Raw genomic sequence first — 26,133 nt, 5'->3', positions numbered from 1 at the left:
TCGGGAAAAAGAATAATGACAAATCCCAAAGAAGCTCACATCTTCCCCAGATAAATGGGTTTAATGCATGCAGCCTTTGCAGGAGCAGGAGAGAAACATGCCAAGTTAACAAAACCAAAACTGGTGGATTTGATAAGTTTTACTTGGAGCTGCAAGTGAAATGGCAGATGTAAAGGAAACTGGTTTTTTGGTTGGTTGTTTGTTTTTTAATTAAACTAAACTGGAACAAGCATCATAATTGCCAATGGGTGTTCACAGGACCAGACTGGATCTTGCCAAAGATGAAGGAAGCTTCTTCCTGGAATGCACCTACAGCAAGTAGCACGTCCTACAAATTTGGCCCCACTGGTCTCAAGGAACTAGCATAGATATAGCATGAAAGGTTCACATCTGCTGTAGTCAAATACTGAACACATGCAATAACCAGGTGCATACACTTTTGATGTGTATTTATATGAGTACATAGATAAGAATACATATATATTTACATATTTATACTTGTAAATATACAAATGAAATATATTTCATATTATGTAATATAATTTGTGTGGTATACAGAATGCTTTGCGTGAGTTTTATCTGAAAAAGTTTTCAATGAAATAAAGAATTTTTGAAAAACCGTAACAGTCTGAACAAAATGTAGCCCACTGTCTTTAAAAAAACCACAAACACACCACTTTTAATGTGTCCTATCACTTTAATCTCATATTTTGAATTTTAAGGGGGTTTTCATATATTTGGAGACAATTTTTCATCAGTTCATGCCATAATATGAGTAAACTGTGTGTGTCACTCATGCAAGCAATGAATGTCTGCCTAACCACTGGACTAGTCTATGGCATTTTTAAACTTTTATGTTCATTAGCATGAATAATAAAGACCATTGAGCACTGATGGAAATATTTTTATTGTTTTCTGATGTGGATATCAGTTTATAGTAATAAAAGTTTGAAATGCTGACAAATCATGTACTACTCACACTGAATGGCTAAACTGTGACATGTAATGAAACTACGAATAAACATTTATTACGTGGTATTCATAAATTCAAAGAGAATTGGTTAGGAATATTATAAAAATTTTGTCCTTTTAATAATTTATAATTTAAGTAATTCATAGCAGTGAATGGTGTAACTTTTATGGCCATTTAATGACAACAGAAAAGATACTTTTCAAAAATTTCAGAACTTTATATTTTTATAGGAGATGGAAGCAGATTGTGAAATGACCCATGACAATAATGCTCTGCTTCAAGGACCTCCACATAGGTTATGAAGACACTTCCTGTCAAACTAAATACTAAAATTCTCTTGTTAAATTTGTTTGCCCAAATTTGATGTTAAAGAACAAATAGCCAGAGAATATGGCAAGCTTCTTTATATTTACAACTCATTATTTAGTATTTTGGAAGTATTGGATCTTTATAAAAGCGTTCATACTGAAGTTGAGATACATCACTTACAAATGTCTTCAGAGGAAGAACAATATGTCACAAATAGGTGAGGCCATTTAATATTTGTTTACATATGCACTCAGTTTATGCAAGAATTCAACAACTTATTTTTAGTTGACCGAAAAAGAATAAATTTATATTCTAATAATATGCAAGTCAAATGCCTTTAAATTACTCTATAAACATATCTATGCATATATGCATTTTTACTTTTGTGTCTGTACACAAATATACATATATTACATAAGTCAGGATATTGGTCACAATATAAAAGATGCTGAAAAAACTAGAGAAGGTATAGTTGGGAGTAAAAATACAAGAAGTATATAGCATGTGTGATCTGCTGTGACTTCTACTGTGCTTTTGCCTGAAGAGCTTACAGCTTTCAGCTAGAAGTAACCAAATTTTCCAACTCTTCAAGGTCTGACCATCCTTACTCCAGTCATCCCAATGAGTTGCAAAACCTGCAGTAAAATGACATTTCATGTCACTCTTACAAAAGAACAGGAATGCCAGCCATGGTCTCCTGGCCAAATTCCAAATTAAATAATTACAATCTGTTTCCTCTGTTCCTCTCACTTCCCGCCAGTTGCAGCATGGGTTAGCAGAGCATCCTGCCCCACTCTTCACTTTCACACTCTGTATGGAGACATCTGCTCTGTCTTGTGCTGGAGGTGACTGCATTTCCATGCTAGAAAGTAGGAGCCTCCCGAATCTGTTGTCAGTTTGTAGAATATTTGTGAGTGTTTCAGAATGAAAAGTGAAATTTAAATGTAAAATCAGTATCTTAAAGTTTCTTTAAGCATATGTCGACTCAAGTTTAAGTGGATCTAAATCACCCCTTTTTTTACTGACTTTGTTAAGTTTTATAAACATGTTTTAAAAGGCTTTTAAATCTTTGTGTATGATTTATTTGTATAGTTGGAGAGATTTATTATGATCTGGAATTCATTAAATAGTGCTCAAATATTTGAATAGGCATTAAGGATGTCTTCAAGGTTGAGTGTAGAAAGCCATGAGCTGCAGAGATCAGTGTTCTCCAAGCTTGGGCTGAAGTAGTTGCGCTGCTTCCAGAGCAAAACAGACTAACTTCTATTTAACTCAAATCTTGGGTAGACTGAGCTAGTGTCAGTCTGCTGTCAGGTGAATCCTAAGCGAGGGTTAAATACTTAGAAAGGTGAGATTCTGTGTTTGAACCATTAGACTGTACAAGTAGAACAAGTTCATCATCATTTATTTCCTGTATTAAAAAAAAAAAAAGAGTTGCTTGCTTATATTCAGAAATTTCATAGACTGGTTTGGGTTGGAAGGAAACAGCACTAGGCAGAAACACTTTCCACTTGACCAGGTTGCTGAAAGCCCCATCCAACCTGGCCTGGAACACTTTGAGGGATGGGCCATCCACAACTTCTCACAACAAACTGTTCCAGTGCCTCACCACCCTCACCATAAAGAATTTCTTCCTAATATCTGGTCTAAACCCATAGTTTCAGTTTAAAGCTGTACCCCCTGCTTCTATCACTACGTATCCTTGTAAATAGTCCCTTTCCAGTGCCTCTCCAATATACTTGTTTGAAAGAATCAACAAAGAACTGGCAATATTTGCTTTAAAGTATCTAATTACTTAAATGCACTTTTGGAGGATTTGACAGATAAAGAGAGGTTGAGAGAAATGGGACCCCATACCCTCGAGAAAAGAGGGCTCAGGAGGATATCATTAAAGTGTATAAACACCTGCTGGTATTCAGTGGATATTTTGGAAAGCTTCTCTTACAACACACCGAAACAGACTTCGTTATGAGATAGCTGGACAGCTGAAATCAATGGATGTTTGCCAGACAAAGATGTGTTGAACCTTCTTAGAAAATTTAGTTTAGTTTAGTTTAGTTTAGTTTAGTTTAGTTTAGTTTAGTTTAGTGTGGGCAAATGCATATCAGGTATAGTGCTAATAATACCAGGCAAGTATGTTTACATTTTAGTTTAAATATTCAAAGCCTGCGTGTCTTCTTTCTGTAGACTATCTGGAGTTTGTCTACCCTTTTATATCCTTCAACAGGGATTAAGTTATGATGGTGCCTCTCACTGCATTATTATTTCATTGTATAGGAAATATAAAGCCCTGATCTCTCAAGCATTTCTTTTTCTGAATAGTTTTTTTCCTATAACTTGATTAAATAAGATGAACCTAGTGCATCTTTTGGAGGGTGAGAAGCAAAGGCATGTCTTATTTGTAAGGCAACACTAGTGATAATGTATACACTCTCCTCCATTTTGTCCCATAAACAATTGTATGCATTTCGAGTGACATTGAAGCAGTAATTCTGTTGTTCAGAAACCTTTGATTTTGTTGCACTTCTTGAAAAGCAAGAAGGAAGTTGTGGAACACACATCACATATATACAGATGTCAAGTACAGTTAATGAATATAAGGAGATGCATTCCTTAATAGCAATTAAACCGGAGGAGGGAACACACTGTCCGCTCGATTAGTAATTGTCTCTTCAATGCTCCCTACTTGACAAGGCTTGTCAGTTCCTTTACCTCATTCATATCAATATACTTTTACATTACTCCTGAAAATATGCAGCACATTAAAGAACACCAGACTTCTATGTAAGACAGGATTATAGATTTTCAGCTGCAACTGCAGCGTAAGTACTTAAGATTGTGACATTTTGCTGTAATAGGTACCTGATAGATACTGACAAACTACTGCACAGTATTTGAAAGATATTAAAATCAAAGTTATCTCACACTGGAACTCTACAAAATATTTATCATACATATGAGTCTCCTTTCAGTGTGTCCCAGAATGAGATTTTTCTCTTTTTACAATCATAAAAACTTTAAATTATCTTTACACGTTCATCTGATCTTTGCTTCTTGTAGCAGCATATACGACTCACCTTTACAAAGTTTCACACTGATGGTTACAGACCACCTTAGTGGTCTCTGATTCATCAAGACAGTTTTGAATTCTAGTACCATCTCCCAGACTGCTCCCAGACTCTATTTCTTACTCAATTCTTTAAGTGTACACTGTGTATAAACAGCCTAAAAGTGCAGAACAGAACCACACGCACAAATGATTCTTGCAAAGTCTTACTTGAAATGATCTACCAGCTTGACAGAGGTAGCTCCTGCTTAAGAATGGTTTTAAAACAGTTTGAGTTCCAAACAACCTTAGAGTGATTACTTTTTAGATAAATATTCTTCAGGGTGTTCATGAGGATATTACATGAGACAAGGTCAAGTTGAAGTCCAATCTCTAAGCTAGCCCTTATTTCTATCTCATGTAAATCAAACACATCATTGCTCAAGCCACCATTGAATACACAGATCTCTTGAGCAGAGCCTTCTTTCCGTCCCTGTTCGTGCTGTATCCGGGTGATTCTGTGGTGCCTTCTGCTGAAGCTACCTTCCCACTCTGAGTTTGGGCAACATGGATTGTCAGACAAAAGGAAGGAATGGAAACAATCCTGTGGCCACCATGACTATCCCAGCAAGACACTTATTCTAAGGAGCTGTTTTCTGGGATATCCCTTCCTCGGAAGCAGAAGATAAGCAGAATTGGTGTCCTTGTCGTGGCTACTACTTTGAGCACAGTCAGCTGGAGGTTCTGGGCCTGAAGAAATGGCTTCTTGTTTGTGTGCAAGGGAGAGGATCCTCAGTGCCGAACTGAATAGTATTCAAAGGAGCTGTGGGAAGGGAAGGGAAGGGAAGGGAAGGGAAGGGAAGGAAGGGAAGGGAAGGGAAGGGAAGGGAAGGGAAGGGAAGGGAAGGGAAGGGAAGGGAAGGGAAGGGAAGGGAAGGGAAGGGAAGGGAAGGGAAGGGAAGGGAAGGGAAGGGAAGGGAAGGGAAGGGAAGGGAAGGGAAGGGAAGGGAAGGGAAGGGAAGGGAAGGGAAGGGAAGGGAAGGGAAGGGAAGGGAAGGGAAGGGAAGGGAAGGGAAGGGAAGGGAAGGGAAGGGAAGGGAAGGGAAGGGAAGGGAAGGGAAGGGAAGGGAAGGGAAGGGAAGGGAAGGGAAGGGAAGGGAAGGGAAGGGAAGGGAAGGGAAGGGAAGGGAAGGGAAGGGAAGGGAAGGGAAGGGAAGGGAAGGGAAGGGAAGGGAAGGGAAGGGAAGGGAAGGGAAGGGAAGGGAAGGGAAGGGAAGGGAAGGGAAGGGAAGGGAAGGGAAGGGAAGGGAAGGGAAGGGAAGGGAAGGGAAGGGAAGGGAAGGGAAGGGAAGGGAAGGGAAGGGAAGGGAAGGGAAGGGAAGGGAAGGGAAGGGAAGGGAAGGGAAGGGAAGGGAAGGGAAGGGAAGGGAAGGGAAGGGAAGGGAAGGGAAGGGAAGGGAAGGGAAGGGAAGGGAAGGGAAGGGAAGGGAAGGGAAGGGAAGGGAAGGGAAGGGAAGGGAAGGGAAGGGAAGGGAAGGGAAGGGAAGGGAAGGGAAGGGAAGGGAAGGGAAGGGAAGGGAAGGGAAGGGAAGGGAAGGGAAGGGAAGGGAAGGGAAGGGAAGGGAAGGGAAGGGAAGGGAAGGGAAGGGAAGGGAAGGGAAGGGAAGGGAAGGGAAGGGAAGGGAAGGGAAGGGAAGGGAAGGGAAGGGAAGGGAAGGGAAGGGAAGGGAAGGGAAGGGAAGGGAAGGGAAGGGAAGGGAAGGGAAGGGAAGGGAAGGGAAGGGAAGGGAAGGGAAGGGAAGGGAAGGGAAGGGAAGGGAAGGGAAGGGAAGGGAAGGGAAGGGAAGGGAAGGGAAGGGAAGGGAAGGGAAGGGAAGGGAAGGGAAGGGAAGGGAAGGGAAGGGAAGGGAAGGGAAGGGAAGGGAAGGGAAGGGAAGGGGAAGGGAAGGGAAGGGAAGGGAAGGGAAGGGAAGGGAAGGGAAGGGAAGGGAAGGGAAGGGAAGGGAAGGGAAGGGAAGGGAAGGGAAGGGAAGGGAAGGGAAGGGAAGGGAAGGGAAGGGAAGGGAAGGGAAGGGAAGGGAAGGGAAGGGAAGGGAAGGGAAGGGAAGGGAAGGGAAGGGAAGGGAAGGGAAGGGAAGGGAAGGGAAGGGATCCATCCTCAACCTTCTCACCTATTTTTTGTGTAATTCCTATTTATTTTTCAGATTATTTAAGTGTTTCTGTGCTTGCACGTAGCGAGAATGCTATAATATTAATTTTGAGTTTTCATCATATATTTGTGTATTGACACTGTTGGTTTAGGGAAGCCTTTTTAGAAAGATGTTGTAAAGTTCCAAGTGACTACAAAATGTAGGAAACCCTTGTTAAAGGCAGAGTATATAATATACACCCCTAGCCCACACAGGTATCATGGAATCAGAGAATGTCTCTGGAAGATTCCAGGGATGAGACCCAGTAATACAAATAATTGCTTGTGTGTTGCAAATATTTATCTGGAGTAAATAAAGAGAGGTTCTGGTGCAATGACTCGCCTACTGACTGATACGATAAACAGTTACAAACAACTGTGAAAATGTCTCCATTAGATTTTTGTCATTTCACAGTTTTTCACAGAAGAGTTATTCATTTCCTCATCATCTATTTCCTCTTCTCAGTATGAATAATGTCACAATAAGTCCTCTGTCCAATGTTTCTCGTTAAATGATGTAGGGACATCAGAGCCAAAAAACATCTAAGAAAACCAGGAATAATGTGTCATAATGTGGCTAATATGCAGAGGGAAGCAGACACCCTGTAATGTCTCAGCTATATCTGGTGTCCAGATACATACAAGAGTTTAAAATACCACAATACAGGTTACAGTAATGACTTTACCTTCATTAAAGAGAGAAGCACTTTATTGTGACCATTTTTTTAGTACATGAAAACATACTTTCTTAGGGTCTATGTTGAACTGTACATACATCAAACAGCTGCACAACCCTGGACTGCATAGAGCCAGCTCCACAAAGGGAAGCAGCATAGTCACATTACCACAGATGATTGACTGGCCCTTGTGCGTGACACAGTTAATTAGCCAGAGCTCATCACCAGAATAACACTGCTGTACTGCTTATCAGATCTAAGGTAGCATCATCCCTGGGTCATGCCATGCAGATAACCAGCTCTCTCAGAGCACATATGCATGCAGGCATAGAAAAAGAGCAGAAGGGCTCAAATAGACAGTCTGATCCCATCAGTGACAGAGTGCACAGGTCTCACAGGGTTATTTCTGCTTCACAATAAGTAAACTTGCCTTTAGAGACACACCCAATCTAGAGTAAAAAATTACCAGTGATACCACACTACTTCAGCAAGTGAATATAGCCATTAACTTAATGGATTGTTAAGAAAAAAGTGCCTTACTTTGTATTTGAGTTTTTAGCTTCACCTTTTTGACAGAGGAGATTGTCAGACCTCTGACTGCTGGACTGAACAGCTCTTTGCTATTTGTCCTGTTTTGTGTACTGTGACCAGTTATCCTTAAGTCATCATGTTGATAAGCTGAGATTGTACTGCTGGAGACTTTCCAGGTCCTTAATATTCTCATGGCTTTTCGTTGACCCTTCTCCAAATTATTCACATCCATCATGAATTCTGAGTACTAGAACTGGACACTCTATTCCAGTAGCAATTGCTTCTCTGCCAAAAGTGGCAAGGCTGTAACCTTCCACTTCTTTCCAGTGGATACACCTACGGGTAGTATTTGCCTTTTTTTTCCCATGTGGTCTCAATAACGTCCTCTTCAGAATCTCTATTTCACAGCAAAGTCCTTTCTCCTGTTTTTATGGCTTATGTTTCTATTCCTGTATGACAGATCTCCTATTTGGCTGTACAGAAATGTCTTTTTTTTTTCCTATTCTTGCTTACACAGTGTCCCTGGATACTCTTTTTTGCTGATCACTATCTTCTTAGAAATTTTTCACTCCTGTAATCTTGTGTCATCACCAAATTTTGTCAGACAGAATGCGATGTCTTTTTGGCCAGTTATTGGTAAAAATGCTCAATGACATAGAGCAAAAATTCTCCCCCTGGCACGTCATGGAAAACACAGTTAATCAAACAAGACACAGATACACTCTTATTTACAATTATATTTGGAGAGAAAGAGTTTTGCTTCATCATAATATGTGCTACATTGACCTATTTTTCTGTGGTGTATTAAAGAAAATCTCACACAGTACCCAGTCAAAACTCTACCAGAAGTTTCTCAGTTCTCCAACCAAACTTGGATCTTCACCCAAAATATTCGGTAACTTGGCCAAGATATATTTCTCTCAATTTTATTGACTGAAATTAATTATATTAATATATCTTAATATTTTTAATTTGTGTATGTATACTGATCCATTATTTGTCCTAATACACTGCTCTGACTGCCAGACCTGCATTATTCAGCTCTGGGCTTTTATCCATTTTCTGTTCTAAAATAATGGCACAGTGTTAACTTCTCTGCAGTTCTCTGGAAATTCCAAGGCTTCTTGAAAAGCAACCAGAGGTTCTTTACACTAATCTCAACATTAATCTTGATAAGGGTTTGGTTGCAAGGTTACTGGAACTGCTAACTTAAAATCACATGATGTCATGCACCTGCTAGCTATGCTTAGCACCACTGGAGGATATTAGATCAGCATCATCCAACAGGAAGACATAATTCTTTTTTCTCCCCAGTCCACATCAAGGAACTGAAGCACTTACGGAATGCTTCTGCCTTCTTTATGTCAGTCATTGCATTTCTATTAGGGTCGTCCTGCTTTTATTATTGTAAGTATTGGTTTTGTTTGGATCTACTTAGAAAATACTTTATCTTTAACCTAGACGGTTACTCTTCCATTCTATAATCTTTTTCCATTAGTTTTTTTTATTTGCTGACTTCTATGCTGTTCAGTGACACCACTCATAAATATATCTCTGATACCACTCATAAATATGTCTTCTTTTTTATTATTTGTTCTGCTCTGATTTCTTGTACATCAAAACTGCTTATTTTCTTAGATACAACACTGTTTTCTTTGGGATAGTGCAGCTTTTTCAACTTCTAGTAACACATTTCGAAGCAAGTCCTAGTTATTAATATTTCTTTTCATATTTTTTCTTCTAACTGGTATGTGTATCACATTGAGTGATAAGAATCAGTACTGTGCATACAAGTAAGAGATGCAGACTGAATAGCAAAGGCTGCTATGTTAGAGTGGGGAAACAGCAACGTGTGTATCAGACAACGAGGCCCGTGGAAAAGAAATAGATATGGACCAATTCTTGATAGCTGTTTCAGAGATGTTTATTTCTCCAGCCGCATTCTCCAGCCGCATGGCCGGGCTCTGCCGAGGAACTGCTCAATCACGGGACCCGAGGGTCCCTGCCCGTGCAGGGGAACACAAAACAACCAATGGGAACGAGGCTGAGCAGGGGCAGGGAACACCATGCCTCCCCCCAGGGCCCCTCTCCCAGGGCTACATGGCAGGGGGAGGGCCCCAACACTGCTGCTCTCAGATGAATCAGGCATCCTGCCACTTCAGCTATCTGGCAATGGACCAGCACAGGTTTAAAGGGAGAAAAAAATCTCAGAAAGATCTAGTTACCATTACCTTGTACAGAAAGCAGTGAAAGCATCCCCATCACCAGACAGCAGTACCACCCTAATGTCAGCAGGAAAAAGACATATAGGAAAGCTTTGCTATCACTGAAGAGTTAAACTCACATAGCACTCAACAGCTATATCTTCATAGCAGCATACCAAAGACCAGCGTCAGATATGAAAAAAAATCTATTTAAAGTTAGTTGCAGTCCTTGGTAGTCTTTTTAATAATATGTATTATTTGTGCACGCTTAAAATGTGTTTTATATTTTTTTACATTTATTGCCTACTTTGAGGCAATGAGAGGAAGCAACAAAATAAAAAGAAAAATCCCTCATACAGTATTTGGTTTGCTTTTTCTCTGGCTGTGGTGAGTAGAAACTTTAGTGTGCGTCTTTGGACACAAATATGAAGGCTACAACTTACTCTGTTGTCTGATCCCAGGAAAGGGCAGAGTATCATTCCATTCTTTTTCTTGGCTCCACACATCTAGGCTGCCAGCACAAACACTTCCTGTAGCACCTCTGCAAACATGAATTCAACGGTTACAAATCTCAGTTGTTCTTTTGATGTGTGGCTCTGGTGTTCTTCCCGTTAGCCTTCCATGCCAAAGTGCTTTCTCAGCATCAGCTTCATGGCAGAGCAGAGGCCAGGTGGAAATATACTCCCCTAACCTAAAACAGCAGCTTTTGTTAAACCTGAAATGTTTTACTTTAAAAAAACGATGTGCCTATACAGAAACTCTGAGATCCTTAGAACAGAATACCTCCAGTGTAAACTGTTACTGTCTACTACGATGATTTGGCAATCAGCTGATAAGAAAATGAAGAATAAACTGAAACATAGGCACTTACTCATCACTAAATAATAAATTTAGCAAACTAAAACCCTTCATGTTTTCTCATAGATTAAATCTGTCAAATAATTTCATGTATTTAAAAAATAAAAAGCAATATGTTTTAGAAAAGTTATGTAATACATTTTCTTTTGTCTTTTTATAAGCCTCTTGTCCACATGCCAGTACTTCCAGTGATCCCTTCCACTTTTTTTCGGGATTTGTGGACACCCACTGCTTTCCTTTTGTCCACACACCCAGTCATTTTATTATAGAAGGCAATCAGACTCGGCTAGGCATGATTTACCCTTGATAAATCACATTCTTTTCCTCCACATACCTGGAAAAGGTTTCCAAGAGGATTTGCTCTATAACTTCCCCACAGATTGAAGTGAGATTGACTGGTCTGTAGTCTCCCAGATCCTCTTCCTTGCACTTTCTGGAGGTGTACATGGCATTTGTCTTTGTCACATCTCCAGGAACCTCCTGCACTCTCTACCACTTTTCAAAGACCATGCTGAAGAGCATTCCAATGCCACACAGCAGCTCCCTCAGCAATCTTTGATGCATTCTGTCCCTGGGGCTGGACAGAATGCATATGTCCGATTTGTTTAAGTGGTCTCTAATTCGAACACACCCTACTACAGGTAACATTTCTCTCACCCCAGACTCTGCCACAGAGATTTGGGAAGCTGGAAAGCAGACCTTGCCAGTAAGAACCAAGTCACTCAGACTTCACCGTTAAGTCATCTGTCCTATTCAGCCGCAGATCAGTATTTCTGTTGGTTTTCCTTTTTCTCTCAATGTACTTATAGAAGTCCCTCTCGTTGCCTTTCCTATCACTCATCAGTTTAAACTCCAGCCAGATTTGGGTTTTGATGACTTCACCCCTTCAAGCTCAAACTACAATTTCCATACTCCTTAGGTGATCCCCACTTCCATTTTCTGTGTATTACCATTTTGTGTTTGAGCTCAGCAATGAGTTCCCTGTTCAGCCAAGTTGGCTGCCTGCCACACCTGCTGTTTCCTGCACATCCGGATGGTCCTCTTGTGCTTTGAGGAGTTGTCCCTGGAGATCACTGCCCTGCCCTGCTCCTTTGAGTGAAGTCTTGCTGCGGAAGCCACTGCCAAAGGTTTCAGCATTTCTACAATTCTGCTAGAAGAACAGTTTATATTAGGGTTTCCTAATCCACTTCAGACAAAGCAAACCAGGTAAACTGCTTAAACTAAAGAAATGAATCCGATCAATTTTTCCTAAAATTAGTTAAGAAGTACTCACAAATTGCTTTAGGGCTGGATATAGGGTTGTAAATAGCATTGAGGGGGTAACAAACAGCTGGAGGGAAACAGACCACTGAAACTTGGTGAATCTGTCTTCAAACCAGGCTCAAATGGGCAATACTTAGAGCAAAATTAGGAAAGGTTGATCTGGCACATATCAAAGTGAATGTTTTTCAAGTTATGTGGCAGAACCCCTATCTCCGGCACACAACTTTATATTCATATATATATATATATATATATATATATATATATATATGTGCAATTGTTGAAAAAATAATTTTAAATTCATGTTGATATTTTAAATACTTTATATACCTCTAGATATCTGGGGTATTTTGATACTTTCTCTCAATATCTTTTATTAACACTATTTCATTGTCTCTTAAATACTTCAGTTCTTCACATGTAAGAATGAAAAGTTCTGGTAAGTTCTGATAATATTCCAAACATGGGTTTTCAGCCAAATGAGTGGCAAAAGTCAAGATCATCTCAGACAAGGGTATTATGTTGAAGTTGCAGCTTAATGATCTGGATTATGGGATAAATCCTTAACTTTCAGGGGGAAAAAAAAGCAGAAGTACTTTTTAAATTTTTTTTAACGGATAAAGCCCTGAAAACCTCTGCAAAATATAAACTACTCTTGTAGTTACTAACTGCTCTTGAACTAGTTGTATCCACTCCTTGCACTCCTACTGGATATCCGTACTCCTGGAGCGAAGAGTACAAGCACTCCAGCAGTGCTTTTGGTGATTTCTGGTTGTCCTCACCTTGCCAGCAGGCTTGGAAAGGTTGAAGAATAGTAGAGCTGGAAGAAACTCTCTGCAGTTACACATGGGTCTTGTCATTGTGCAAAATCACAGCTCCTAGCCTTTAATGTGCCATTGCCCTGTTGCTAAAAATGCTTCACTGAGTGGTGTGTCCTATTGATCACAGCTGCCAGTTTTGTGGTTGATAGCCACTTGGGGAACGGTTTCTCCCATACTCTTAGCAGACATGATGTAGAGTCTTCACTAAACCCTTGCTGGTGCACCTCCATCATGGCTCTCAGTTTGTCAAGACCATGAGGCACGGCAGGTAAAATTTGAGGGAGGCTTAATGACTGGTCCCCTGGTTGTGGGATACACCGGAGGCCACCTCAGCACATGGGTCCTGTGAGATACCTCCGCCAAAGTACTAAGAGATGTACAGAGCCTATCTATCTGTTTCCAACTAAACAAGCAAATTTTGTTAGTTGCAAATATAGGTTGAATTTGCATGTAATTTCAATTATTTTGCTGGCAAATAACAAAAAAAATAGGTGAAAATATTATTCAGTTCCAGCCTTGTATTTACTGCAACAGTTTTATAAAATTCAGTCACAAATAAATTATAAACATCAGTGTTTTGGAAAACAAAAAAGGCAGCAATTTTCATCTTTATTTCAAATACACACACTTTTCTTCCCAGTTATTTTCTGGCTAAAAATTCTAATGTTCCCTCCACCGTTTTTTTTTTCATAATGATTTTGCCATTGTTAAGTCTCCTCCCCTTTACTGGAAATAACATTTCATTTTTCCCTCTCTTCAAACATCCTACTCTGCAGATGAGCAGGATACAGAAAAAGGCACACCTACTTACTGAATCTAAACATGCCTGAGTTATCATGACATCTTCAAAGTGCTCCTCTTCCTTCCACTCTTCCCCCCACCCTTGTTGCCACATACATACTACAATTGTTTTTGATGTCAATGTGTCTGGATTCCTGGTTCTAGTGACAACCATCATTTAGGATACTTAAAAGAAAAATTGAAAGAGGAAGAACAAGTCAGACTAGGCCTGTGTATTGTTGCAGGAAGTCTTCAGAACATAACTCATTTTAGACACAGGAAAAATTGGATTAAGATCAGGGGGGTTTAAGCCATTTGTTTTAAGAAGCTGTGAAAATATCTTACAAGACCAAAGACTAAGGGCCAAACCTAGATCCATGGTTTTGTATCCATAGCATAACGTGGTACATTGAGGTATGCTAGGAACCAGGAACCAAAGAGCAGATTAATGGTATCAGCCTTGCTAAGGCCTGAGTGGAGGCTTTCAGTTCCCTAAACACCAGTGACTGGAACAGCTGGAGATGTCCTGCCTGCTCTCCCCAGTGTCCTCTTGTGTGCCATAGCTGATGCACTCAGTATAATCCATGGTGAGACACCTCCCTGAGGACTCTGGGTCATCTCCCACAGATCCCCTCCCCAGCCACCCTCCCCCCTGTAGTTATTGACCCAACTAACAACTCTACATGGGCAGTGAAATTTTGGATACTGTCTCACATCTGCACCTGTGATGTCAACCTCCTATGACAGTCTGCATCTAAGCTACAGATGGCTACAATTTTGGCACAGCTGAGCAGCTCAGCATATATTTCATGTTTATACATAATTGGGATTTTAAATTATGCTTGTTTTCCAAGAAACTCAGTCTGGCAGGTACACTCTGTGCACACAAAACACTTCTAAGGCATAAACTCCATGAAGAATACACCGATCATGACCACCTTCCTTCTAAAATTCAGAACTAGGGTATTTGCTATGCAAAAAAATGGTATTTACTATTCAAAAAAAAAAAAAGTTTACCTTTTCTTGCCTCCAAAATGTGTACCAGACATCAGGCTGCAGGCTGTTTATGTCAAGAAGCAAAGCTTATCCATCCCTGATGCTCATCTGTTCTACTATACATAAATCAAAAGTGAGGCCAAGATTGATTAGTCTGGAAAGGAGCAGAAAGCTGATTACTCCTCTCCAGCAATTAGGGCACTCACTCACAAATGTGGGCTTCTCATTCCTACTCCAATGTCTGCATTTGACATGAAATAGTCACCAGCTAGCATGAGCACTGAGTGCTTTCATGATTTTCCTTTCTTACGAAATTATGCAAAGCCCTGAATGTAAAGAAAAAAACTCCAAATGAAATCTGTCTTTCTTCACCAGAAAGAATGCCTCACAAACACATTTCAAAATTCATCACAAAAAAGCTGGATTTGCTGTCTGAGACTAAATAGGATCTGTTCAATTCTCTATTTAGAACAAGGATGGTAAGGTCACTGCAAGTCAGCAGAAGTATTTAATTCACAAAAATTATTTTGGATTGCTATTTGTATTTCTTGTTATATATGAAAAGAGAAGAAACTCATTAAGCCGCAACTTGTGAGACAGGCTAGGAATTAGTTCTACATTCAGGTTTTTAGGGTGGCATAGATAGCAAAGATACAACAAGATTAACATTGGCAGAGATACACACAAACCTAAAACTGAGGATGGAAAAAACCTTTTACTTTTCTTAAAACAAACTGTAAATAAAACAGTCTACCTGAATGTCATGTGATAGATTGCTTTGCAAATCTGGGATTTCTGTCAATGTACTTATGTAATTTTTTTTCTTCTGCGCTTAGAATGTTTTCTAAAATGTGTCAAGGGAGAGGTTGTGTGTGTAATATTTTGGGCATCTACAGAAATGTTTAAATTCAGTTTAATTTCCAGTACCATGTATATCTCTAAAGCAAACCAAACAATAAAACATGTCTTAAATTTCAAACCTAGAATTGCACGTGGGATCTTTTTCTTTTAATAAATTTATATAATGTTTTAAATTTTTACAAGAACAGTGGAGAACATTATGACCTCTTGGTATACAGGTTCTTTGAGCTCTTTTAAATAGATTAATTAACTTAATTTGAGAATATGATATAATGGGTGTTTCCAGTCCCAAATTCCAAATGTAATCCATCCATATCTGTGCACATTTCTGCAGAACATCACACAAAACCTCTGGGAAAATCCAGCCTCAGCAACCAAGGGAAACTACACTCTTATCACCGTGCTGGTAAAACCAGCAATGCTCTATCTGTGTTGGCATCTGGTCTTTCACCAAGAGAGCAGACCACAGGCAAGCAGGAAACATTCCTACTCCACGGCAGAGGACCATTACTTCCCAGGCTATACTTTCCACACATCTTTTGCCTGGTCCAGGCAGCCAATGGAGAATTCTACAGGATCTTTACTGTTCCTCAGAATTCCTGAAAATACGCATAGTTATCAATGGCCATGTTGTTTCCACACGGCTTCATTTTCTGCCTGGAAACTTAATTATGGTAGTTTTAAGAGAATTTAGAATATTCATCTAATATCAGTGTGGAAATCCTGAATAATATCCTGATCTCCTGTCTACATAACCTAGATTTGTTTGCAGCATGACTAGAGATCAGCTGCACAGGAGGTTCACTGAGAATATGTCCCATTTGCAGCATGTCTCATCTTTACTTTCACATTTCAAACTGAAAGAAGGTAGATTGAGATTAGCTATTGGGTTTACTCTGAGGGTGATGAGGCACTGAAACATCTTGCTCGAAGTTGTGGATACCCCACCCCATACCCAGGACACAAGGAATACCCACATTCCTAGGACATTCCCTAGATCAGGGATACCAGTGCTCCCCAGACAAGTTTGTGTTGTGGTGCTTGCACCAAGCCCTGGTGTAATCCCTTTATTATAAAAAGTGGTTGAGCAGTCCTATCAGAACTGAGCTGAAGCCAGGATGCCTGTCCACAAATTTCTCTTCTCACAAGGATTCAGAAGCAGGGACCTGGTTGACACCCCCATTACCTCACAGACACTGCCATTCATCACAGAATCACAGAATGGTTAAGGTTGGAAGGGACCCTGGAAGTCATCTGGTCCACCACCCCTGCTCAAGCAAGACCATCTACAGCTGGTTGCCCCTCTGTGAGAAACCTGTTCCAGTGCTCAGTCTTCCTCACAATAAGAATAGTGTTTCCTGATGTTTGAGTTTGTGCCCATTGCCTCGTCCCTTCATCCCTGCGTGGAGATTCATCTTTAACAGAAAATGAGGACCATCCCTGCATCTTTATTTTGGCAGAGGTTATATAAAATAGCAGCTCAGGATTCAAAGCTCCTTATAAAAAGAAGGACTCAAAAAACAAAGCTCCCATTTCCTATTTCATGAGCTCCATGTCCTGCCTCTGTTCACATGGAGAAGTGAACCAAGAGTTGTCCATGTGCTCAGTGGAGCATAGGCACCTATCAACTGCAGAAGGCTTTATTGTTATTTTGTGCAGGTATCTAAGGACTTTCCAGATATATAAGGGCTTGCAGTCCACAGGAGTCACAGGTACCAAAACTGGTAGCCTTAATGTAGCCCTACATGTCCTCATTGGCCTGTAAATGGATCAAATAATGCATCAATAGAAGACAGATTCCTTGACAGTATCAGATGGTAAAAACTATCATATGAAATAAATTGTTAATAGTATCTAGTAAACACATCCTAGTAAACACTATCTTACTTTATTGGAATGTAACAAAGATTGGAAGACATGAAGACAAGTAGCAATTACCTTAATAATTTTGTTTATTGCTTACTGAGTCACTTGAGTCATCCTGAAAGAGACTGAATGACCAGTTTGGCAAGTCTCTCTGAAGAATGGGTACTTAACATTTAACAGAAACATTATTAGTTTGCCCTTTAATACCCCCCGTACTTCAAGCCTGACAGCAGTTCAACATTCAGCCTCCTCTGCATTCAATCTACATCCCATTAAAGTCAATGCAAGTCTCTCACATTTTAATGGGATTTAAATCAAGCCTTTAATCCTCAGTGTCTCTGTCCTTTGTGTCATTCACAGACAGAAAATTATGAATGTGGGTTCGTGATGTAGATATTGCTGCAATGGGAGGTGAATGATAGCAATCTGTGCAATTTACTGTGAAAAAATACTTCTTTGTGTCTTTTCTATTGGGAGTAGCATATCTTGTATACTTTAAGAAAAGCTAAACAAAAAAATCTTGAAGCCCTTTGCTTTGCCAAATCTACACCTCTGAAGGGATTCATCTGCATTAATAAACTTGCCTAAATATTGGAAGCTACTCCTTCAAGTTCTCTCTTCACAGTACAAAAACGTCATCTGCAGAGGGCAATTTATCTGATCTGTCTTACATATATGTTTTCAGCTGAGATGAACAGCATTCTTCTGATGCTTATTTCTTGCTGTTGATCATACTGGTTGAGCAGATAACTCAGATATCTCATGTTTAGGCATCTATAATTAAGGCAGATATCTCACCCCTTACAGGCGACTTTTTTAAACCTGTGAGAGGTACCCTTTAAGCCTGGAAAGTAGGTAATCCACCTCTACTGTGATGGTGTTCAGTTCCACTTCTAAGGCTAGATGCAAGGAGCATAACATGCTGGTTTCGAAAAGTAATTTTTTCCTTAAACTCAAATACATATTTTAGCTAAAAACAACTGGTTTTATATACATATTTTGAATTACAGAGATATCATCACACATCTTGTTAGGTTATTGCTATCATTAATTATCCTTATTACTAAATGTATTATTCCAGCTCTGGTAGAACTCCATCATTTCTTTAGTATTTGATGCAAATCCTCTCTAACAATTTGCAGTCCATACATTCAAGGCTTGCATTTACCCTTTTAATCACAGGAGGATGTCAGGAGTACATAAATAATTTGTTCACTGAAATTCTTTAGTGCTTTTAGGCATGTTGCTTTTCAAGGCACATATCCTTGAATAGTAATATAGTCTATATTCACTTTTTCTGCAGTGAATGCTTCATAATTAGCTGTACTATTAACCTGTTTCTCTCCACTGAAGAGGTTCTGTGAATTTGCTCTGCTAGCAGAGCTATTTCAGCAAAACAAAATACTGAAGGTGTTTTTCCACAGTGTCTCCACCACGCCTGCTTTAATGATGCTTGCTAAGCCAAGATTAGAGCTCCATATTGTGTGGACAGATAAATGCGTTTAGGGTGTGGGATTTTTTTCCCCCAGCTCAGCTGAGACATCAAACTGACAGAAAAATTTTCCATCATAGACCATATCCATGCCTAAAATTTTGCCCACAGAGCTTTACTAATAAAGTTATACTAAGGGTAAAAAAGCAACTGAACAAAAAGAAAACTTAATGTACGCATAGCTTTCAGTATTTAAACCATCATAAGAAATATTGCCTCATTTCTAAGTATTTTGTTGTTATAGGAGTTCCACCCCAAAAATCTGTCCCTTGATGCTATCCCAGTGCTGAAAAGAAGTGTGTAACACCTGTCTGAGTCTAGCATGCAGCATGAGCTGCATGAGTGATCTTTCCTCCTCACAAATTAGCTGTTAATTCTCTGTGCTATTGCCAAAATATGACTGCTATAAAAAATTACTATTATGAGAGTTTGGTTGTGGACATTGTGATGATGTTCCTTTGTTATACATAATGCAATTATTGAACCATGAATCCTTTTGTTGTTTTTCTGCCTTGTATTTGAGGGAAAAAACCCAAACCACAAAATACTAGTTAAAATTGAATACAGGGAGATCACCTTTTTGGTGGATTTTCTGAAAGTACAAAAAATATGTGATTAGGACTAAATTGCCCCTTGTAAGCTAGACACTGGACTACATGTTAAAACACAGGAAAAGTTAACCTTTAAGTCACATACAAGATGTATAGCTATGAGCAAGAATATTCTTCAAGTCACTAAGTTTTACACATAGCACATATATTAATGAGTATGTTTTGAGCTGAGGAGAGAAACCTAAGGATATTGAACAAGTGAAAAACTTGGTATGAAAAAGTCTTTTCTATAACTCAGAAAGAGTTGTATGTGATTGAAAGGCTCAAAGACCTTTCTAGTAAAATCAAGCAAGCCACCCTTGAGGCTCAAAAAAAAAAAAAAGAAAAAAGAAAAGAAACAAGTAGGAAGAGTGAAGTAAAGAAAATTCAGAATCAGGAGTAAATTTTTAATTTGTGGGACTACTCGAGTGCTTACAGCTCACAGCTACTGGCAAATGTAACCACAGGGGTAGCAGTAGGTTGCTTGTGCCTTGTCTTCACAATGCTTCCTTTTGTGTGATGGCTGCAAATGTTTGACAGTCATTAGAAAGTCATCTAAGGAAATACTTCCTTTCCATGTACAAGATCCTTTTCGTGGGGTTTTAACACTGAGCATTCTCAGTAATTCAGCTATCATTAGCAAAAGAATAGTTTCTTACAGCCTGCCTCTGCCCTTAAGGGTCTTTTATAAAGAGGACAGAAGCTCTTTGTTGTCACTCCTTCACACGTTATTAACAGAGGTTTAACAGAAAGAAGAGGGGCTTGTTACATACCCGCTGCAATTTGTTCTTTTTTCGGTTCATTCAGATTTCACGATGTCCACCAGAAGATGGATTAACCCAGATCTAGGGTGACTGTTTCCATACTGAATAGAAAATGAATTCAAACAAGGCAGACGGAATAATCTCTCCCTGCAAAGAATCAAATCAGATAACGAGATGGTGAATATTCCTGCATGCCAGACAACATTTTTGTAAAACCAACTACTGTTCAACAAAGGAAAGTAAACCTCAGTAAGATATATTATCTTGATAATTTGATATGATCATTGTTTTTCCATCATTTTTACTTTTTTGTCTCTGCTGCCTAATTCTTTCCATGCCACCTATGCACATCCATTGCTGAGCCCCCCGATTGTTCTGCACAAAGCAGTAATTTACGGTGATTGCTTCTAATCCCATCGCATTTGGGTCTGCAAACTGATAGCTGTGATGGGGCTGTCAGCTGGTGTAAAATGGGAATGCTCTGCTGATGACAGCAAAGTCGAGCTGACTCAACGCTAGCTGAGCTGCAGCTTCCTCAGTTCAGCATTTGGCAGGGTCCAGGCCCCCACAGTGACTTGCCACTTTTGCAATTCCAGTAATATTTTTGATGAATTTGGGACCATGTCCAGTATGAATCATACACAACTCTTCAGCACTGCTGCTCAGGGCAGGAAGTTGTAGATTTTTCCATCGTGGCCATTTAGGTTTCTGTGAAAATTTCTGTTGGTTCAAAATTTCATAAAGGGATGATGAAAACCAAAGACACACAAATATGAAAAGGAACTTCACAACAAAAACTGTCAAGCCATATACTGATATACTAAAAAACTCCACTAAAAAACTTTTCGACAGTCCAGAGGTCTCAGCCTAAGATATTTTAAGAGCATCTGAATGCTGAAGTTTAAAGATAAGATTCCTGATGTGCAGCCTATCCAGGAAAAGGTATCTAACCTATCTTTTTCTTAGAGCCTCTAAATCTTCCATATCAAGAACAGTGCAGTGCAGATCTGCTGGTTTAGTTCACAGCGAACAAGTAATTAGAGGACACTCCCTCCCTACAGGTAAAGTTCTTCCAACTATTGGATAGGTTTGAGCAACCTCCTCAGTTCAAGGAGTGTAACAGTCTCAGAACCAGCACAAATTTGGCCATGTGTGTGCAGTGCAAGATGTTTTGTAAACAGCCTGGCAAAGAGTGCCATGGTGAAGCCTGTGGATGATATTAAGTCATTCAAGGTAGTGTAGGAAAGAGCAGCATCCTAAGTGACTGAGCAGTAAAATGGTAGGTGGAATTCTATGTCGGTAAATGTGAAGTCATGGGGAAAACCATGTGGAAAAACAGATCTGGTATCACATGTAAAACGGGTGGTTACATATTAAATGGGCTGATGGATTCTGCAGAAGGATTCTGCAGAAGGATTCTGCAGAAAGGTTCTGCAGAAAGGTTTAGGCTAGATAGCACTGTGAAAGCACCAACTCAGTGTTCAAAAACCAACTAGAATATTAGCAAACACTAGGAAAGGATAACCAAACAGAACAGGAAAACCTTTATGTCATTGTTTAAATCCATCATTCATTCACACCTTGAATAAATATTGTGTAAAGCTTTGATGCCTTCATCATAGAAGGTGTATTAGAAACTGACAAAATTTTGCCCAATTTTTCCTTCCTTTCATGTCCAGACATGGACACTGCTAGGGCAGGGTACTGTGCTAGACAGACTCTGTCTGAACCATTCCTATGCTCTTATATGCATGTGAAGATTATTTTGTGACTGAGAGGTACAGCTTACAGTTCTGAAAAATGAGTGTTGTCAGCCAGTTCCAGCTGAAAAATGCAATTTGGCAATGGTTTACCTGTTACATACTCAACATCGTATTCCATGTGGGCATGGAGGGGAAGAAGACTCGATTACAAAAAGAGCATTTGAAACACTATACATGTGAGATCATCTCAATCAGGAATCAGGGTAAACAATTTGCTATGCCACCTATACAGATGTAAAGTTGAATGCTTATGCACATGGAAGTAATGCTATAGAATGCAGTAACTGCTCAGTATTGTGATCAGGGTTAAAATAGCTCAAAATCTTCACTGTGTGAGATCAAGCCATGACAGGTACTGACACATATTACAATCATCTAAAGCAGTGCTCTAACTGGGTTATAAAACAGCCTAAGGCTACTGCACAGGCAGGGCTTTTGATGCCATTCTCCCATGTACAGTTCAAGCCCACCCCATCTTTCCCACAGCTGCATGCAGGGCACCACCAATTCTGGAAATCTCACAAGCAAATTTATGTGGATTCTCTATAAATGGTTGCAAATCCCACGAGAAGCTGATCATTCCCTCTTTGTATCAGCAATATTTGCAATGTGGGAAAGTACAAGCAATTCAAAGGATAAATTTCTGCTTCTATGCCAAAATAAAATGTCATTTTCAGGTCTCTGAAAATATCACAGACTCTGGTAACACCAACAGTACCCTATTGTTGGTGGCAGTTGCAAGTAACACACACCCCTTTCACTCGACTGCTCGGACACTAAGGGAGTTCTTCTCTTCCTCACTCTGCTTCCCCTCCGCTTGGCTCCTAAACTGACAAAAGGAGGCCAGCTGAACACTGTGGTCATTTTTATGAAGTATAAAGCCAATGCCTTCACAAGGTCTTAGGAAAACAGTAGTGCAGACACACTCAGCTGCTTCAGAGAGACTGAGCAATATGGAGATACAAGTTGGACTAAGAGAGATCAGCATCAACTCACATCAGCACTGTGTCTATGCTGCTTGCTGACCATGAAAAAAATGGAGCTGAAAACCTAGATACTGCTGCCAGTCTCCTCCTTGAACATTTTATTGATTAGGGTTCACAAGCAGTTTGAGTAGCTGGTTACCCCCAGTACTGGTATTTCAGGTATCAGCTGGAAAAAATTGATTCAAAATTAAGCAAGACCTTGATCAAAGCAGTGGTGGAAGGTTTAACTGGTCTAAATGGTGTTTGGGAGCCGAGAGAATGGTTTTTCTAAAATGGGACTTGTGTACAGTATTTATTTTAGAAACAAGGAGAATATACAGCAATCACTGTGGCAGTAACCATGAAATACACCCTTAGGTATCTATTAAAGAATATGGCCTACTGTAAATGAAAAACAACATCCATAGTGCAATAGGTATCAAAAATGAAGGATCCAGAAAAACAGTAGAAAATATAAGGACAGTTACCTCTGTAATGCCATTCACTATACAGTCATCTTAGAAAATCTGACAGCCTGAATATGCATGTAGCTAATACGAAAGCTGCAGTTCATCCCTATACTGGTGTTTAACCCAGGATTGCAACAGTGAAGGGAGAGGAAGCCACCAGAAGCATAAGAAGCTGGCAGTAGTGCCAGTGACAAAGGACCCAAACCCCAAAGATATCTTCAGCCTCAAACAGTCTTTATGCAGTGCCATCACCTTCTTTGTGTGTTTTCAAGTGAAATAGTGTTGGGGTCCCTCCCCCTGCCATGGAGCCCTGGGAGAGGGGTCCTGGGGGGGAGACACGGGATTTCCCTGCCCCTGGTCAGTCTCATTCCCCATTGGTTGGTTTGTGTTCCCCGGGGTGGCCAAGGACCCGCAGGTCCCATGACTGCAGGGTTCCTGAGCAGAGCCCCGGCCATGCAGCTGGAGAAATAAACATCTCTGAAACATCTACCACGAATCTGTCCATATATACTTCGTTTCCACGGGACTCCTGGTTTGAAATATGCTTGTTGCAGTAATCCCCGCTGCAACAAAATAGTGCTCCCCAGGTATGTTAACCAGCCTGATCACAGTAAATCAGCCTCCAGGAGTTCAGGTTCCCACAGGTATAGATTGGGAAACTTTTGTGATTACATAGGATCCTGAGTTTTCTGTTCTTAGGGAAGCCTGCACTGCAAGTCTAGTAGAATTAGAGGTTTCCAAGGGCCATCAGCTATCTGTTGCAGACATCCTTAATTTTTCTTTTGAATCTTGGCATCAAAACTCAACCTGAATCCAGCTGAATACATGTCAAATTTCAGTGTGAACATTCTAATCTGACACTGAGTGTGCCTTTCTGCACCTAAGCATTATCCCAAATTATACCAGTTCTCAAAATGTATTAAGCAAAATTGCGCAAATGTGTTGCTATTGAAGATAAAGTGGTTCACATAAAACTCCAGATATGCTGACCTGGTGCTTTTCTCTCTTCCACATGATAGGGCTTAGAGAAACCCTCCCTTAAATTATGTGATTCGACTCAACACCTGAATTTATGTGAAATAAACCCAGAACATATGGCCTGGACAAGAGGGTGTTCACAGTGAAAAACATCTAGCAGAAAGGCCATCTAGTGAAGTCAACTAGGTAATCACAAAGTATTATTCATATACAATATGTAGGTGGGAACAAGAAATACTTTCAACAGAAGAACATTCACTGCTGCATTTCTTCAAAAAGCCAAAGCAGATCATCCTACTAGGAAGTGTTCAAGTTTGAACTCAGAAGGGAAGGCAGGAAAAAGAAGGAAAAATAACAGCAATGACCTCCCTCTTATACTTTAGGAAATACTTGTTTGGAAGAGTTGCATGAGAACATACAGAATTAATGTTTTTGGTTTCTTATCAGGCTGGACCAAGCTCAAACCAATGACCTCAAAGTTAAAAGCCCTACATGTATTTTCCATGTTTCTAAACAATCTAAGCCTTCCAACTAATAAAATACCTTATTTGGAAGTCCATACCACTGAATTACATACAGCTGGCAAAAACAACTAAGTCTAGACATGGAGGTTGTGAGGCTATGCAGGCAGAAAATTTTATGGCCCAAAGCCTAACTAGAATTTAATCCGGTTACTGCCATAAAAGACAATTAAAAATGTTTCTATAAATATGTGACCAAAAAAAAGGGAACCTTCATCCTTATTGGATGGATATTCTGGCTGGCTGGATGAGCTCAAAGGGTTGTGGTGAATGGTGTTAAATCCAGTTGGTGGTCGGTCACAAGTGGTGTTCTCCAGGGTTCAGTTTTGGGGCCAGTCCTGTTTAAAATGTTTATCAATGATCTGAATGAAGGGATTGAGGGCATCTTCAGTAAGTTCACAAATGACACCAAGTTGGGTGGGAATGTTTATCTGCTGCAATGCAGGAAGGCTTTGCTGAGGAATCTGAAAAGGCTGAATTGAGGGGCCGAGGCCAATTGTATGGGGTTCAAAAAGGCCGGGTCCTAGGACCTTCACTTGGGTCACAACAACCCCTTGCAGAGCTCCAGGCAGAGTGGCCAGAAAGGTGCCTGGCAGAAAAGGACTTGGGAATGCCAGCTGACAGTAGCTGATCATCAGCTGGCAGTGTGCACAGGAGGCAAAGAAGGCCCATGGCATCCATGGCATCCTGGCCTGTGTCAGAAATAGTGTGGCCAGCAGGACCAAGGCAGTGCATTTTGGGTTACTTCAGTGCCCACAGTTATGTCAGACATCTGTGTGAGCAGGAACTGCTTTGCCAAGAAGAAGTGGGTGTGTATGCATATGTGAGCATGTGTGTGTGTGTACGAAAGAGCAGAATTAGGCCAAAATCCATTCTGGGAAGGTGTAGTGGGCATAACTGGCAAGGTTTGGGTAGCAGAAGGCTACAGGAGTGACTTGTCTGGGAGAAGGCCATGAACTATCCTGTACAATAACAGTTCCAGCCAGCTCAACAGCCAATACAACCTGTGCCAAAACCTCAGCTGGTCAGAGGAACACACAGTAGCTCTGCTCAGACATATTTAGGAAAGGACAGGAGCTGCCAGATGCCCAAACTGCATGTAAGGAGACCCAAGAGGAGGCACAGGAGGGGACACGTGAAGATACAGGAGGAGGGACACAGAAGGGGACATTTTGAGGGGCATTGGGGGAGATGCACTCAGAGGAAGCACTACTTGC

At 40.3% G+C, this 26,133-nt stretch overlaps 1 long non-coding RNA gene across 1 annotated transcript; it reads right to left on the bottom strand.

The window, feature by feature from the left end:
* Window positions 1–124: 124 nt before the first annotated feature.
* LOC125322077 lies at window positions 125–22,909 on the bottom strand. Its single transcript, XR_007201831.1, has 2 exons — window positions 10,372–22,909; window positions 125–1,917 (listed from the first exon to the last, which is right to left on the bottom strand). It is a non-coding gene; the product is annotated as an uncharacterized LOC125322077 (long non-coding RNA).
* Window positions 22,910–26,133: the final 3,224 nt, after the last annotated feature.

Source organism: Corvus hawaiiensis, chromosome 2 (genome assembly GCF_020740725.1).
Source record: "Corvus hawaiiensis isolate bCorHaw1 chromosome 2, bCorHaw1.pri.cur, whole genome shotgun sequence".
Taxonomy (NCBI): Eukaryota; Metazoa; Chordata; class Aves; order Passeriformes; family Corvidae; genus Corvus; species Corvus hawaiiensis.
The sequence above is the reverse complement of the archived record's forward strand: the minus strand, read 5'-3'. Positions and strand labels throughout refer to the sequence as shown.